At 43.4% G+C, this 17841-nt stretch overlaps 1 long non-coding RNA gene across 1 annotated transcript in view; it reads right to left on the bottom strand.

Annotated features, from left to right (window-relative positions):
* Positions 1-968: 968 nt before the first annotated feature.
* LOC130679135 (uncharacterized) overlaps positions 969-17841 on the bottom strand; it is a 126161-nt gene continuing 109288 nt past the window's right edge. Inside the window, exon 4 of the long non-coding RNA XR_008992128.1 lies at positions 969-1155. This is a non-coding gene — a long non-coding RNA (uncharacterized LOC130679135). The remainder of the gene's footprint in view (positions 1156-17841) is intronic.

The following is a 17841-nucleotide window of genomic DNA, read 5'->3' as shown; positions in this document are numbered from 1 at the left end:
AATGAAGAACCTCAGCCTCAAGAAGGCTGGGGTGAGAACTTAGCCATCCTGAAGTCCAAGTCCACACACCTTGCAGGGAGGTAGCAGAGTCCAAATTCAAACTCAGGTCCTCCCCAATCTAAAACCCACATACTCATCTAGTTAGAGTGGATTCTGGGAGGTAATTAAGGAGCTTTGCCTGGGAGGCAAGGGTTCTGTTGGAGGTCTGGGGCTCTGCCCTCCTACCCCCACAGGGAAGGCCTCCAGGACAGAAGGCTCTAGGCTGGGGTGAGAACTTAGCCATCCTGAAGGTCCAAGGCCATCTGTGTGCTTGGCTATTTGGGGAAACCAATGAAAATCTCAAATCCCTCCTCAGTGCCCTCCCTCTCTCCTTCCCTGAGGTGCAGTGGGCCTATAAGAAATGCCTTAGCTCTCACCAGGCCCACTGCCCAGACTGATAAACTGAGGTCAAACAGAAACGTATCTTCATAGCTTCATAATTACATCAGTGGGAGAAAGTAGGGCAAACTCTGGGCTATGACATCACACACAGCACAAAGAATGCTGGTCCCCTTCAAGTTAAACAGCCTCCGGAGTCTCCACCACTTCCTCCCTCCCAGCCCCAATCCCCTTCAAGAGAATCAATGCTTTCATTTTGCTGGAGCTGAAATTCACATGCAAACCCCCATTACATCATAAGATCCTGTGCATCTACACAGATTTAACAAATATATTACTGTCTTTTGCATTTTTTTTTCAGTGAAGATCTATCTTAATCCAATATTGTTCCTTCTCCATTAAGGTACCTCCTTTAAAGGCTATCCTTATAAGAACACTCCTTAAATGCCTACAATTTCATTCCCACTGTCAGATGTAGCACCCTAGAAATCAATGATAGCTATAATTTAATGAGCACCAACTATGTGCCATGAGGCTTACACAATGATAAATTATTTTATACTATAAGTTTGGTTGCTAAAACAGAGACCCTCAAATTGCAGCAAACAATATTGAACTTCATTTCTCTCTCATTCCAGTCCAGAAGCTGCCCAAGGTTGTTGTAGGGGCTCCAGGATGTCAGAAATTCCAGGTTCCTTCTATCCTGTTGCTCTGCCATCTTTAGGTATTGCCATCATTCACCTCATCCAGGATGGTGCATTGCTACCTTCCAGACAGCTAGAAAGAGGAATGGAGAAAAGGAATGCCTTTGTCCTTCAAAGACACGAACTTATAGATGGCATAGCTCCATATTTTCCATTAGCCAAAACTTAGTCAAGGACTATGCCAAGCTGCAAAGGAGGCTGGGAATTGTAGACTTGATCCAGGTGGCATGGACCCAGTTGGAAATCAGAGGTTCTATTACTATAGCAGAGGATTCTGGGTATTGGGCTACCACTAGCAATATGTGTCATATAAAGTGATCCCAAATGAGACGGGTCCCAAGAATTTTGAACCTATGATAAGAATGGTTTGAAAATAAAATGCTCTGAGAGAACCTCACCTACACAAGGATATTCATGCCTCATTTCCAACTGTACTTAATAATAAAAAGCCAAAACATGGGACATGGGATTATTCTATCTGGGTGGCAGGGACAGATCACACCCCTGTGGCTGGGGGTGGGTTTCCCCTGAAGAGAAAGGATGTTTCCACAGTCAAATCTCCTATAGGGTAGTCAGTCAATCCTGAAGCTGGAAATGGGGTTATGAAAATAGACCTTCACTGGGAGGGATAGGAAATCATCTCCTCTCTGAACTGGGGACCAGTTTGAGATGCCTGGAGTATTTCTGGTGAGGGAAAGAGAAAATGTAGGCCCAGCCACGGAGAAGCAGGCTGAGAGAGGCACACAGCCCGGCAGTTAAGGGAAGCTGGGGACACATCTGGACCTGGTCAGACCTTGTAAATTATTCTGTTTTTCTTCTTTTTCGACTATCCCCAAACTGTCAGTACAAGCTTGTGAATAGCTACAACTTGGTCTCTGTTCTATTGTGGGGAACAAAGGCAACATGCTCACCTCAGGCTCAGGATGGGGGAGACCTGCCCCTCTGACCTTCCTCCTGCCGCAGGGCCCATGCACACGCTCCTGACTGGGATGTCTGTCCCCCCACACATGCGTGCACACTGCTGCTCACCCTGAGCTATCATCTAAGATGTCACTTCCTCGAGAAAACCCTCCCAGGCCCTCCTAACTGTCAGCCCTCACACTCCCCACAGACTCAGTATTTTCCTGATATTCTCTCATGCCTCCCTAACTATCATACTAAAGATTTGTAACCACATATTTATTTTTGGGATTGTTTCATTAGCATCTTTCTCCCCTGCTAGATTATAAATACCACAAGGGCAGGAACCACGTCCTATTTTTCTCACTCCTGAAGGTCCAGTACCTGGGGCATAACCTGGCACATAGTAGGTACTCAGTAAATGGGTTGAATAAATGATTGAGAACAGTGCCCCACCCCTGAGACCATGGGGGTCATCAACAGAGGACACCTGCGGCCACCAGGGTGTTGACCCTTGAGCAGCTTTGGCAAGGAGGCAGCACCGAGGCCGCATGCGGGGTAGGGAGGGAGGGAAACGCTGCTGATTCAGAAGAGTCCATAAGAGCCTCTCAGAAATATGTGTGGAGATACAATGGGGTATAAAGGGCTTGGCCTGGTGGCTGTCACATCCTCCTCTGGTTTCTACATATGAAAATGTCATTTAATTCTCTAGCCAGACTACAGGGCAGGTGTTTTATCTCCAATTAACAGGTGTGGAAGCAGATTCAGAAATGTTGGAAACCACCCAAGGTCACACAGTGAGTAGATGGAGTCTGGATTCAAATCCGGGTCTGCCATCTCCAAAGACTATCTCATTTTACATGCCTCTTTCACTTCCCAGAGAAACAGAAGGACATGGGGAAACCCCGCGGAAGTCAATTCATTGAAATGACTTGAATGACAATTTTTTCCAGGTGATGCCTGCTCCATGAGGACTTTCCTGCTTCATGTATGTTTCCTTGGCTGAACGCACCCAGGCCACACTCTCTGAAAGCCTCTGCTATTAGAACTTGACACTGATTACTGTCCATGAAATTAGGTTCAGTTTTGAAACTGCTTCAGCAGACTCTCAGGTTTCCAAATCTTTGAAAGCAGCTACTGGGGTTCCCCTGAACTGCCTTTCTACCAGCATCAATGGGACTTTTTCCTCTCTCTTTACTCACATAACAAGTGTGCTTTTGGGTCCTGTCTTCTGAACACACATCAATTTACCTATGCCCCTCAAGGATAGCATCCCAGAAGGGACATGCTGAAATGGATTCAGTCTGGGTTTGCATCTCCAAAGCCTCTCAAATGTGCATCTATTTTGTCCAGCATTTCCACTTCAGGGAGTTTATCTCAAGAACAAATTCAGACAGATATGCAAAGATGTCACATCAAGGATTTTTCACTGGCAGAAATGTTTGCAACAGTAAAAATATGGAAACAACTAAATATTCAGTTAGAGAGGATCGGTAAAATAAATGGAGATGCATCTATACAATGACATATCATGTAGACATTAAACATGACAATGTGGACTTTTAGTCATGATGAAAAATGTTTGATGAGACAAAGTAGGTTCAGAAGCCAATTGCATTATATGATTTCATTTCTGTTAAAATACAGGTATATTTGTTCATTCAACAAAATGTATTGAGTGGTTGCTATTTATCAGTGCTATGCTAAGAACATGGGATGTAGCAATAAACAAAATACAGATTGTCAATCATGAGATCATCAATCCACTGACCATTCTCTGCTGGTGATCACTGAGGCCAGTGGCTCAAACTCTCTGAACCTTAGTTTCCTCATTTATCCCAAAAGGGTAATAACAGTTGGCTACAGAGGTGTGGGAAGGTCAAAAACATATGAAAAAAGGGCTTAATAAATGTGGGATATTATATTTATGATGCCAAAATCTACTACTTCTTACTACTCCCAATCCACCAGGGATTACTGTGATCTTATATAAAGACCCTGAGGCTGCATCTCAAATTCTAGTCTCAACACAACCACCAAATAGCTATACAACCCAGGGTAAATCACTGAATTGATTAATCAGTCACTCAGCAAACATTTATTGAGTACCTACTGCATGTCTTATCATAGTTTATAAGTTTCTAAACCCTCCAGTACCTACCCCACCATCTGCCCTCTGCTCCTACCACTGGCCTCCCAACACTGGTCTTTGTGAAGTTCTTCAAACATGCCAAGTTTGTTCCCATTTCAGAGCCTTTGCTCTTGCTGTTTCCTCTGTCTAGAATGTTCTTCCTTCTGTGTATCATGACTGGCTCCTTCTATCTTTCCACTTGCAGCTGGAATACCTCCTCTCAGAAAAGTCCTGAGCATCCTAGGGCAACCTAGATCTGTGCTCATGGTTTTATTGTCTTCATAGCATTTACCACTATCTGAAATGATCAAATTTCTTTCTGTTTATTATCTGCCTTCCTCATTATAGGACAGCAGACACCTAGTTTGTCTAGTTCACTGCTATACCCCAGCTCTTCAAGCTGCACCTGCCACATAATAGATGTTTAACAAATTGTTCAGATGAATGAGTGACTGCATGAAAGGATATGCCCAGCCCTGTGCTAAGGCAGGGCTATAACAGAGAGCAAGGCACATGCAATCTTTTACAGTCACCACCTTGTGAGGCCTGGTTTCCCACTCCTCCAAAAGGGAGTAATTCTTGCCCCATTTCACCTGGGAATTTTTTATAGTTACGAAACCAGCATTCATTTAAATATGCACAAGCCTGTATCAGATCTTTTTTCCCAGGACTCTCCTCTGCCAGAGTGCTGAGTAATTATCCTTTAGAATCTACAATGGCTCCAAATTTTGATTAAACGCTTTCGTGGCTCTTAAAATTCCCGGCCAGACTCTCAGGCTGTGCTCGGCGATGGCATTACCCAGTGCAGTGATTGACTGAGACAGACTCTGTCCCCCTCTTACTTTGCAGCTATTTCCTTGAGTATCTTGATCTGGCAAGAAGTATGACATTATTGATTTGCTCTGCTCCACTCACCAACTGCCTCATCTGCAAGAGCAGGGATCTTTATGGCTTCAATAATTTCCCAGAGTACAGAGAACTCTTTTATATTTTTGCTTGGCGCTTTTCAATTCTGTAAATTTTTTATGGACTCTGAGGTTAAGTTTCATCCCTTGCTCTCAGGCTCACTGGGATATCTGCTTGTGAGCTAAGAACCTGACCCTTTTGTACCCAGTCATGTCCCCATCTTTATTTAGAGGGTGGGACAGAGGAGATTAAGAGCAACAGAATTCTAGAGCTCTTTAAGGTCTATACTTCTTTTTACTAAAAAGAAAAAAAAGCAGCTCAGAAAGGTTTAGTGATTTGCCTAAAAGAACACAGCCAATACATAGGATACACTCTTCTGCTTCTGGGATGGTCATTAGTGCTGTTCACCAATATTTTGGTCACTTTCTCCTGGGCACAAATTAGGAATCCCTTCCTTTCTACCATAAGACCAGATGACTTGCAGTGGCTAATGAAATTTGAGTGGAAATGAGCTGTGCCACTTCCAGGTGGTCGCCTTTAACAGCAGTCATATGGCCTATCATGCCTTCCCACTGCAAGATGGTGGAGGCTCCACCTACCTGCATCTCTAGATGAGCTCAGTGATCTGAGAATGACATGTAGTGTAAGCAAGAAGTACATCTCTGTCATTTTAAACATTTAAGATTTGGGACTTTTTGTTACTACACATAATCTAGCTCATCCTAACCAATACAACCTCTAATTTCAGAGTCTCCCAGGCAAGGTCATTTGGAAATCTCAAGGAGATAATTTTGGCTGGATGATCTTGAAGATCTGGACAAAAGGAGAACCTGGAAAATGCAGTTGTTTCAACATGCATTTCCCATGTCTATACATTGAAGGTCTAGTTTTGTTTAGTTCAGGAGTTGACAAGACTATGAAGCAAGGAAAAGCCCAATTCATTAGGAAAATATTCAAATCCCTTCACAACTTGACCCTATGCTTTCTTTCCAGCCTCAACTCTCTGAATCCCTCCCTTACCCAGACACTAAGCTTCAACATCATTAACCTCTTTTCCTGCACACATTTATCATTTCTTTATTTGCATGGTCATTCATTCAACAAGTATCCATTGGGTTTCTGGTATGTTCAAAACGTGTTATGGACTTCATTGGATCATTCTGTGCATATGTTTCTCATTCTCTGAATGTCCTGCCACCAATCCCCAGCATTTATTTACAACACAGTTAACTTTATTCATGTTTCAAGATCTAGATCAAAATCCATTCTATTAGGAAGACTTGTCTGATACCACTTTTTCCAAAGTACATTTAGCCTCCTTTTCTGTGTGTTTATGACACTTTTTATGTCTTTCTTTTACTTACTGAGCATATGGTCTATAATTACTGGTTCACATATTTATCTCCCTCACTAGAGCGTGAGCTCTGTGAGGGCAGGAATCACACCTCAGCCATCTCTGAAGCTAATGCCTGGCTCATAGTCTAAGCCCAAAAAATATATGATGAATGAATGGATGAATGGTGTGATTCAATCTCACTATTTCTGATTCTGCTTCCAACATCCCAGGATCTTAGCTCTCCAAAGGGGAAAATGGCATCCAAAGTCCCAGAAACCTGGCTGAGCTGGACCTTTGGGTGAGTGTTTAATTTATAAATGTACCTGCTTGGGTTGGTGGAAATGGGGATTTGTTTAGCATCTCTGTGCCCACCTGGCCTGGGAGAAGCAGAGATTTCATGGATGTGCTAATAAGTCTGTGTGATAGATGGCCAAGACTGGCTTACTTAGGGGAGCAAATGCTACTTAATGGGAAGGAATCACCCTCTTAGAGGCCACAGAACATAGCTATGGTAGTGGGGATGTCCTCCTTCTCTGCTTGTGTAAATCATATGCTACCCTCATGAGCCCAAAACTTGATCCCAATGCCAGAGCATAATAATACCAGGCTGTACAGCAAGGTCTATCGTTCTGCAGCAGTATCAGCACCATCGATCTGTGGAAGTAACTCCAAACCTGCTGAGCTGTCAGAGGCCACCTCCTCCCTCAGCTTGTGTCTGCACAGGGCCTGGGCTTTCTGTGTTGGTTTCCTCAACCACATTTGACATAATCCATATTTTCCACTTTAAATATTTATAGCAAACTTGGAGGGAAAACGTTTGCTTTTCAACAGGCCCTCTAATTTCATTTAGCAGTGAAGGTCAGAGCAATGAATGTTCTGCAAAGGCATTTCTCTACTAATTTTAAGTGAATGGCAACCAGAATTGAGGTCAAAAAACTGAGAATCATTTTATGCAGCTGCGTTCTCCATACTCTCTGCTACCAGTCACCTTAATGCCCCTGGTAAGGGGAAAAACATCTGCAAAATTACTTTTTAATATATTTATACCAGTAAGTTCAGCATATCTATGTTTAAAAGTATATAGAAGAAAATAGGGACACTTTAATCCACCAGCCAGAAATAATGATTATTAACAATTTGGTGTCTAGTCATTTAAATCTTTCTTCCAAAAATGGATCATATTATTTCTTACTAAAATGGATTGCATTATGTATACTGTTTTGTGACCTCTTTCCTAATTATAATTATAGTGTGGAGATCCTTCTTGTGTGAGAAAGTGTGCATGGGTTTGCCTAATGCACATAATTTTTACTGGCTGCATAATATTTTGATATATAAAACTATCAAAGATCATTTATCAATACCCTATCACTGGACATTTAGGTTGTTTCTACTTGTTCATTATTATCTTAAAAAATAACTTAAATATGTGATAAATGTCCCTCTACAGGTAGATGAGCACTCTTCACTTATGATTTCTTTCATATAAGATTTTTTATGTGGAATTGCTGTTTCAAAGGATATGGGTGTTTTGAAAACTTTTGACTTACGTTGCCAAAAAAAAAGGAAAAAAAGAAAGAAAAGAAAAATGAAGGGACTAGTTTGCCTTCACAAGCACCACATTAATAATGCCTATTTCCTTACATACTCACCAGTTCTGACTATTCACCATCTTTGAATTTCTGACAATCTGGTAACACACTGTGATAATTGTGATAACAACAATGATCACATTGCTGTCTCATTTTAAGTATATTTCATTAATAATAAGTTTATACACTTATTAAACATTCATATTATTTTTGTGAATTTGCATATTTAGGTATCTTGCTCATTTTTCCCACTGGAGTAATTTGGAATATTGTCATTTTAAATCTTAAAGATATATATGCTGTAAATACTCTCACTGTGCCTTTGTCCTTTAACTGTGTTCTCCCTTGCCATGCAGATGTTAAACTGTGTGTAATAAAATCCCCCAGTGTGTTTTCTTGATGGTTGCTGGCTTTGATTTCAAACTTCAAAAGGCCTTCCCCTCTCCCAAGAAAATAGAACTTTCACTTATATATTTTTATAGACATTTTGTGTTCATTTGCTTATTTTTTATTTAAGTATTTAAGCAACATGAAATTTACTTTGGCATAAGGTATGAGGTAAAGATCTAACTTCATATATTTCTTTCCATAAAGTTAATTCTGTTTTCTAATACCTTTTAATGTATGATTAACCCTTCTCACTGACTTGAAATACCACATTTGTAATCTATAAACTACTTATATATTTGGGTCAGGTGGACATGCTTTCTTAGAAGAAATTCCTCCATTGCTCTTCTTTTTTTTTCACAAAATCCCTGAATATTTTCATGTATCTATTCTTCCAGATGAATGTTAGTATCTGGCCAAGCAAGACAGAAAATTCTGCTAATTTTCTAATTACTATCGCATAATATCTCTATAATTTGGGATAAATTGGCAGGTATACAACATTGAAAACATGGGTTCCATTTATGTACCTCTTACATCCTTCAATAGAATCTTGTAAATTTCATACAACATAGCATATATGCATTTCTTTTTAAGTTTACATCTACATATTCTACTTTTTCATTGTGATCAGCATTTTATTCTAATTTTACTTTACTATTGATAAAGGAAAGCTATAGGAGATTTTTGTGTATATTTTGGACCTGTGATTGTTTCTGAAGATGGTTTTTTGGTGGCTAAAGCTATCTCATTATTGTACTTCATGGTTTCAGTTGTATTTCAAACAAGCAGAAGGCATGCAAACATCCCGGCAACCCCACGAGTAGAAGAGTGGCTGTGTCCCGTCGAAAGTCCACCAAGAGTAGTTAGTTCTATTAATCATGTTTTTCCTATTTTTTTGTATTTTATGATGCTTTGATAACTTGAGGTCTTGCGTTAGGAAAGATCGCCCCTCCCAGTTTAGTTAATTCCTAGAGACAGCAAACTGTTCCCCTGCAAACACCCCTTTCATATGAAAACCAATCAATCCAAAACCCAAGCCCACCCCTGCCCCAACCGCTTTCTGGAGCTGTTAACCCTCTGAGATACTCCCTGTAATCCTAATCCTGCCAGGCAGGAATGAGACAGCTCAGGAGGGCTCCTCTGCCCCAGAGCCCAGTGACATTATTCAAAACTGCCAATCCTACACCTGCGTACCCTGCCTCGCCTGTTTCTTCCCAGGAAACCACAGCAAAGGCTCAGCTGCGCTGCCCTCCGGCTCCTGGGCCTCCCGACCCACCCTGGCGCTTCCCTCTGCTTCCCTGCGCAGTGTGCAGTGCCCCTTCCTCTTGGGAACTCCGAGTAACAAACTATCTTTTCAACGGCAGTCATCTCCTGATCTGTTCACCTCACCACAATTGGATAATTATAAAATTTACATTTTAAAGCAGTAGTTTTCATAAAATATCAAATAATCTGATAGACAGACAAACAAGAGTCTAGGCTTCAGAGTCAGGCCTCTGTGGAGCTGAATGAAGCTGCTTGGCTTCCAGCTGTGGGATCTCAGACAAGTATCTTACTCCTCTAAAAACTCCATTTCTCTCTGCAACGTGGAGGCTGTGAGGAATAGTACACCGCACTGAAGTCCAGCCAGGGAGTGGGATCTGAACTGGGATTCCAACTCACGCGAGTCTGGCCCGAGACCTGGGCCGTGCCGCTGAGTCACACTGTGCTCCATCTCACTGTGATGCGTGCGGGCCCTGTGGGGCTGCAGCCACCATTCTGAGTCCCCATTACCGTCATCCAGTCTGAGGCTAGACTCTTAGATGCAGAAGAGGAGGGGCAAGGCAGGGGCTACTTTCCGCACACTGAAGCCTACGATTTCTATTAATCAAGGGTCCTGGTAAGCTGGGATCTTACTGAGTAGGGCTGCTCTGAGCCAAGACATGCTTCAATACATCAGGGAGCACACCAACGCCGTTTTGAACAAGAAGAGCACCAGCAAGAGTAGTAACCTGGATTAACAACCCCCACCCCTCCATCTGTGATTCACAGCAGCCCCAGGACCCACAGCCTCCGCTCAGCTCTTGCGAAATGTGCACAGAAGGAAGAACCATGCACGTTCTGCTCCTTCATGTGCACTTACCTCTTATTGGGAACTTCCTTCCTGCCCATACTGTGCTAAAGAATGCATAGTCACAAATTCCTGTAGACCTCACAATAGTTCTTTGAGGAAGAAACAATCATTATCTCCACTTTAACAGATTAGGAAACTAGGATTTCAGAAGATCAAAAATTAAACTCAAGGTCACTTATCTAAGAAGTGGCAGAGTCAGGATTTGAACGTCAGCCTGCTTGGCTTTGCATCTCTTTGCTCTATTATCTCCCTGTTGGTGTCCTTGGTGCCCATTCACATCCTGGCATTGATAGGTTCTGATTGGCTATTTGTTGGTGACCTTACTGGTCCAATAGCAGGTCACTGATGCACTTCTGTGACACTGGAGGTGGCATGATCAGTAGAACTGCAGAGATGGCATGGTATGTTCTATATTTTAACTATTACTGTTGGTTCCTCTGTTTGTTCCAGACGGCTGTGGGTGTGTCCCATGATGCAATGGGATGTAAACCATGTCTTGGCTTCTGAGTAGCCCCACCCCAATACATTAGAGTTGATGCTGTTATTTTTTTTTTGGCATTATTAATATACAGTTGCGTGAGCAACACTGTAGTTACTAGATTCCCCCCATTACCCCATTACAAGTCCCCCCCACATACCCCATTACAGTCACTGTCCATCAGTGTAGTAAGATGCTATAGAGTCACTACTTGTCTTCTCTGTGCTATACTATCTCCTCCCACCCACATTATGTGTGCTAATCGTAATGCCCCTTATTTCCCTTCTCACTTCCTTCCCACCCACCCTTCCCCTCCCCCAGTCACTTTCCCATTGGTAACTGTTAGTCCATTCTTAGGTTCTGTGAGTCTGCTGCTGTTTTGTTCCTTCAGTTTTTGCTTTGTTCTTACGCTCCACAGATGAGTGAAATCATTTGGTACTTGTCTTTCTCCGCCTGGCTTATTTCACTGGGCGTAATACCCTCTAGCTCCATGCATGTTGTTGCAAATGGTAGGATTTGTTTTCTTCTTATGGCTGAATAATACTCCATTGTGTATATGTACATCTTCTTTATCCATTCATCTACTGATGGACACTTAGGTTGCTTCCATTTCTTGGCTATTGTAAATAGTGCTGCGATAAACATAGGGGTGCATATGTCTTTTTGAAACTGGGATCCTACATTCTCAGGGTAAATTCCTAGGAGTGAAATTCCTGGGTGAAATGGTATTTCTATTTTTAGTTTTTTGAGGAACCTCCATACTGCTTTCCACAATGGTTGAACTAATTTACATTCCCAGCAGCAGTGTAGGAGGGTTCCCCTTTCTCCACATCATTGCCAGCATTTGTTGTCCCTATTCTTTTCTATGTTGGCCATCCTAACTGGTGTGAGGTGATATCTCATTGTGGTTTTAATTTGCATTTCCCTGATAATTAGCAATGTGGAGCATCTTCTCATGTGCCTGTTGCCCATCTGAATTTCTTCGGTGGAGAAGTATTCTATTCATATCCTCTGCCCATTTTTTAATAGGGTTATTTGCTTTTTGGGTGTTGAGGTGTATGAGTTCTTTCTATATTTTGGTTGTTAACCCCTTGTTGGATATGTCATTTACAAATATATCCTCCCATACTGTAGGATGCCTTTTTGTTCTGCTGATAGTGTCCTTGGCTGTACATAAGTTTTTAGCATGATGTAGTCCCATTTGTTCATTTTTTATTTTGTTTCCCTTGCTTGAGGAGATGTGTTCAGGAAAAAGTTGCTCATATTTATATTCAAGAGATTTTTGCCTATGTTTTCTTCTAAGAGTTTTATGGTTTCATCAGTTACATTCAGGTCTTTGAGCCATTTAAAATTTTTTTAAATTTATTTTTTATTTTTTTAATTTTGGTATCAGTAATCTACAATTACATGATGAACATTATGTTTACTAGGCATCCCCCTTCACCAAGTCCCCCCCACAAACCCCATTATAGTCACTGTCCATCTGCGTAGTAAGATGCTGTAGAATCACTACTTGTCTTCTCCATGTTGTACAGCCCTCCCCGTGCCCCCCCGCATTACACATGCTAATCATAATGCCCCCTTTCTTTTTCCCTGCCTTTATCCCTCCCTTCCCACCCATCCTCCTCAGTCCCTTTCCCTTTGGTAACTGTTAGTCCATTCTTGGGTTCTGTGATTCTGCTGCTGTTTTGTTCCTTCAGTTTTTCTTTGTTCTTATACTCCACATATGAGTGAAATCATTTGGTACTTGTCTTTCTCCACCTGGCTTATTTCACTGAGCATAATACCCTCTAGCCCCATCCATGTTGCTGCAAATGGTAGGATTTGTGTTCTTCTTATGGCTGAATAATATTCCATTGCGTATATGTACCACATCTTCTTTATCCATTCATCTACTGATGACACTTAGGTTGCTTCCATTTCTTGGCTATTGTAAATAGTGCTGCGATAAACATAGGGGTGCATCTGTCTTTTTCAAACTGGGCTGCTGTATTCTTAGGGTAAATTCCTAGAAGTGGAATTCCTGGGTCAAATGGTATTTCTATTTTGAGCATTTTGAGGAACCTCCATACTGCTCTCCACAGTGGTTGAACTAATTTACATTCCCACCAGCAGTGTAGGAGGGTTCCCCTTTCTCCACAACCTTGACAACATTTGTTGTTGTTTGTCTTTTGGATGGTGGCGATCCTTACTGGTGTGAGGTGATATCTCATTGTGGTTTTAATTTGCATTTCTCTGATGATTAGCAATGTGGAGCATCTTTTCATGTGTCTGTTGGCCAACTGAATTTCTTCTTTGGAGAAGTGTCTGTTCAGCTCCTCTGCCCATTTTTAAATTAGATTATTTGCTTTTTGTTTGTTGAGGTGTGTGAGCTTTTTATATATTCTTTGAGCCATTTTGAGTTTACTTTTGTGTATGGGATTACACAATAATCCAGTTTCATTCTCTTGCATGTAGCTGTCCAGTTTTGCCAACACCAGCTGTTGAAGAGGCTGTCATTTCCCCATTGTATGTCCATGGTCCATGGCTCCTTTATCATATATTAATTGACCACATATGCTTGGGTTTATATTTGGCCTCTCTAGTCTTTTCCATTGGTCTATGGGTCTGTTCTTGTGCAGTGGATGCTGTTTTTAAGGAAACGTCAAACAATCCCCAGCACAATGGATTCTGCCGATGAAATGCTTCCATGCCCACACCCCTTATAAAATAACTGATAGGACAGACACTGGATGTTGGGAGTGGGGGGACATCAGAACTTGCGCAAACACACTGGCATATGATCTAAGGCTCGAGTTCCTTGACAGTATTCAGGCAAAGGGTGCTCCCTGGGGCTGAGCAGGGCCCTTTCACTAGAGGAGCTACAGTGACCAGCCAGCTCAGTACTGCCCCAGTCTGCCCATGTGCACCCATTGCCTCTAGGAGGCACTGAGGTCAGTTCTAGGTCCAGACATTCCCAAATGCTGCCCCAGGCAGCTCCACATCCCAGACATAGAGTTGGCTGCCCCTACACATCAGGGGCACATGGTCACCTCTGGGAGGCTTGGGAGCTGCACTTGGGAATGAGCAGGAACAGAAAATCCCTTTTCTGAAATGTTATGCATTAATGTGAGAACAACATCTGGCACAGAAGTCAAGGACCTCAAAGCTTTTGGTCTTTGTGTGACCTCAGAGATCCCAAGGCTGCCTGGGGTGGGGTGAGTCTTAGTCATCACAGACTTGCCACAAAGCCACATCCAAAAGGACTCTGCTCTCTGCTAAGGACACCAGACTGCAGAGCATATGGTGACACAGATTAAGAGGGCAAGAGAGATTTCCTGCACCAAGCCTCCAGTCTCATTTACATGGGTTACCGCCTATGACTGAAGTCATTTCCTCTCAGTCAAAGGAGGAGCTTGGAGCCCAGGGACAGGGGACCGGGGACCAGGGGAAAACATCAGGAGTAGGCGCAAGTTACACCTTGTGGCTTCCCTAGTCTGGAGCTTTCTGATGAGCAAAAATCCATTTGTGTCAGAAAGAAAGGGCTGTTCACAGTGCTTAGAGACAGGGTTCTAACATGTGGGTGCAGTATCCAGGAGCCACCATTTAGATGTGGTTTGCATTTGACCATGGGTTTGTCTAGAAAAACCTCAAAAGCACTGGTTTCTTCATCACCTGGTAAAGGTACACAGCAGGCGCCCCCCAGACCCTTACCCCAGCTCCGACTCCTCTCCCCACCTCTTTCCCTCACCATGCTAAGGGTTTCTGATGCGCTGTCTGATTCAGTCCTTAAGACCACCGTGAGTGGCAGCCTCGTAGAACAACACAGCACAGTGGGAAGGGTACAGACCCTGAGCCAGGTTACTATGCCATTTACTTCCTGTGTGATCTGTGAAATGGGTACCAGGAGCTGAAAGGTGGCTCCCAAAGATGTCAGGTCCTCATCCCCTGAAGCTTTGCATGTTAAGATAGTATGGTAAAATGGTAAAGCTTTTGTAGATGTGATTAAATTAAGGATCTTGAGATGAGGGTTTATCCTGGATTATCTGGGTGGGCCCTAAAAGCCATTGTAAGTATCCTTATACAAAAGAGGCAGAGAGATATTCAACACAGACATACAGAGGAGAAGGCAGTGTGACCACAGCAGCAGAGATTGCAATGGCGAGGCTATAAGCCAAAGGATGCGGCAGCCACTGGAGCTGGGAGAGGAGGGGAGGGAAGAGGTTCTCACCGGAGCCTCTGGGAAGCACGGCACTGCTGACACCCTGATGCCAGACTCTGGCCTCCAGAACCACCAGAGAATTAACTTCTGCTGTTTTAAGCCACCAAGCATGTGCTGATTTGTTACAGCAGCCTCAGGAAACTAATATGTGGGTATCAGACTTGCTACATTTTAGGGAGTTGTAAGAATTAAATGACTGAAAGTGTCTATGGCATTTGAAACACTGCCTGGCATGTTGTAAGTGCTATAAACAGCCTTTACCAAGCAGGTATGGGCACCATTCTTTTAAATTTTCTATTTAATACATTTACACCTCCTTCACCCATTTCTCCCATCCTCCACCCTCCACCCCTGGCAACCACTGACCTATTCTTTGTATCTACGTTTATTGCAGCTATATTTACAATAGCCAAGGTATGGAAACAATACAGGTGTCCATCAACAAATGAGTGGATAAAGAAATTGTTTTATACACACACACTCCATTGTATGTACATACATACATACAATGGAATATTATTTAACCATAAAAAAGAGTAAAATCTTGCAATTTGTGACACCATTGATGGAACTTGAGGTCCATTAGGTTAAGCGAAGTAAGTCAGACAAAGATAAATATCATATGATCTCTCTTATATTTGGAATCTAAAAAAAGCAGCACCATTATTTTTAAATATAGGGAGAAACTGAGTCTCAGGCAGGTTGGTGGGACATGAAAGCCTGGATCCTAACCCCTCACCACCACCACACTGCTTCTCGTGATTGAGCTCACATCTTAGACCCCTAAACCCCAGCAGGAGCCTAAGAAGGAGGTTCCAAAAGCCAAGGGTCAAACTAAAATCATGTGGTCAGACTCAAAGTTGGGCTGGAAGTCAGGGGCACAGAGCATAGCTCCAGCCTCTGTCTCACTGGTCCACCCGTATGAGCCAGACCAAGGGCAGGCACCTTTGTCTCCCTTGCCCACATCCACTTGGGCTACATCAAGGCCTGCCCCAGTCAAGCCCACAATAAAAACAAAAATAACAACTACTATCACTTATTTTTCTTTAGTGTGCCAGGCTTTCAACTAAGTGCTTTAGACATTTTGCTATACTTAATGCTTAATTATTGTACCCATTGTGGCATGGCATGTCCAAGACCAAGTGGAATTCAAATGCAGGTCCATCTGTCTCCTATCTTCCTATCCTGGTAACAGCATAATAGGTAGCCTGCACTTTGACAGGCCTTCCATGTCCACTTTCTCCACGTCCACTCCTAAAGGAGTTCTTTGGGGTCCCTCCTTTACAGGGAGGAATGGATGCACTAACAGAGCAAGCTGCCAAACGTCACCCGAGAGCCAGCAGCTGAGCCAGGACTTGAACTCCTATCTCTGGACTCTCGAGCCCCAGTTCAGCCTCTGCCCACCTTCTCTCACACTCAGGTGCAGACACCAGGCAGCTCAGAATTACAAAAGACACTGAATTCCCTCTCTACCTGCCTCCTTCCATCAAACTGAGAGGAGACCAGCTAGTGGGAAGCCATAAACCTGGGTGCACACAGAGTATTTCTAACCTATGTTGACATCAACTAAGTGACATTAAAGTCCTCCAATGCACAGGGTCGTGTCATCTGCTGGAAAGCCAGGAGAGACTTTGCAGTAACCAGCAATGACAGGAATTTGTGGGGCTGGGTGGGGTAGGCTGGCGAGGCATTCCCTTCGTTGCAGTTAGCAGTGTCTGTCTCCATCAGAAATGGTCACAGCGGTCCACTTCCAACCCCCCTAATCCCAGGTACTGTGGGGAGACCCCTAGCCCACTGGGAGATTCCCTTCCCTGGGCTTGAGCCTGTGGCATCTCTTCTCTGCAGCCCTGGATTTCTGCTTAGTGACTTATGCTTCCGGCTGCATTATGGCCTCTCTGCAGCACTTGAGTTCTTCATCTCTGAACTGAAAGATGACCGTTTCTTTCCTGGGAGGCTATGTGTGGAGAGTGTTATATGAGATGCCATAAGGAAAGTGCCAGGCAATCAGGGGGTAACCAACAAGTGCCCAGAAATTACCAATGGCACAGGTGAAGTGGGAGACTCCCTCTACCTCTCTTGCACCCTAACAGAAGAGAAATGTTAGCTCCATCCTCTGCCAGCCATGGAGAAATAACACCTGTCATCCCAATGAAGTGCAAAACACTTCCCATCTATTTCACATTTGCAGGAGATCATCAGTATGCTGCTTCAGCTTGACAGATGCAGAGAATCCACCAAACTCCAGCACAGACGGCTGGCCTCCTCCCTGGTGGGCAAGGAGGGGTGCGGGGAGGGAGAGAATGGGGATGCAGCCAAGGCCCAGCACCTTCCCAGACAACTGGGGGCCTCCACCATCCCTCTGGCCCTCCTCAGTATCCAAATGGCTGCTACCTCCTAGCTAAACAAGGGGCCTTTTAGAACCGGGAGGTGAAATTCTCAGAATCCTGGGAGCTGGCTGCTCCCACTGAATGCTTTAATAATGGAAGCTCTGTATGGGGTGAAAAGACCTGGAATCTGCCAGCAGGAGCCAAGCCCGGCCTCTCTCTGGAACTGTTGGGATGAGAGACAATTGGGGGTATTTTATCAGACTGGCTTTCCTGAAAAGCTTCCCAGGGGTGCTTGGGAGCCAAGCCACCATCAACAGTAATAGGCAGCACTCCCTAAATACCTACCATTTAACACAATAACCCACTGACCATTGAGGAAGGTACT

Source organism: Manis pentadactyla, chromosome 10 (assembly GCF_030020395.1).
Source record: "Manis pentadactyla isolate mManPen7 chromosome 10, mManPen7.hap1, whole genome shotgun sequence".
NCBI lineage: Eukaryota > Metazoa > Chordata > Mammalia > Pholidota > Manidae > Manis > Manis pentadactyla.
This window is presented reverse-complemented; position numbering and strand designations above follow the sequence as displayed.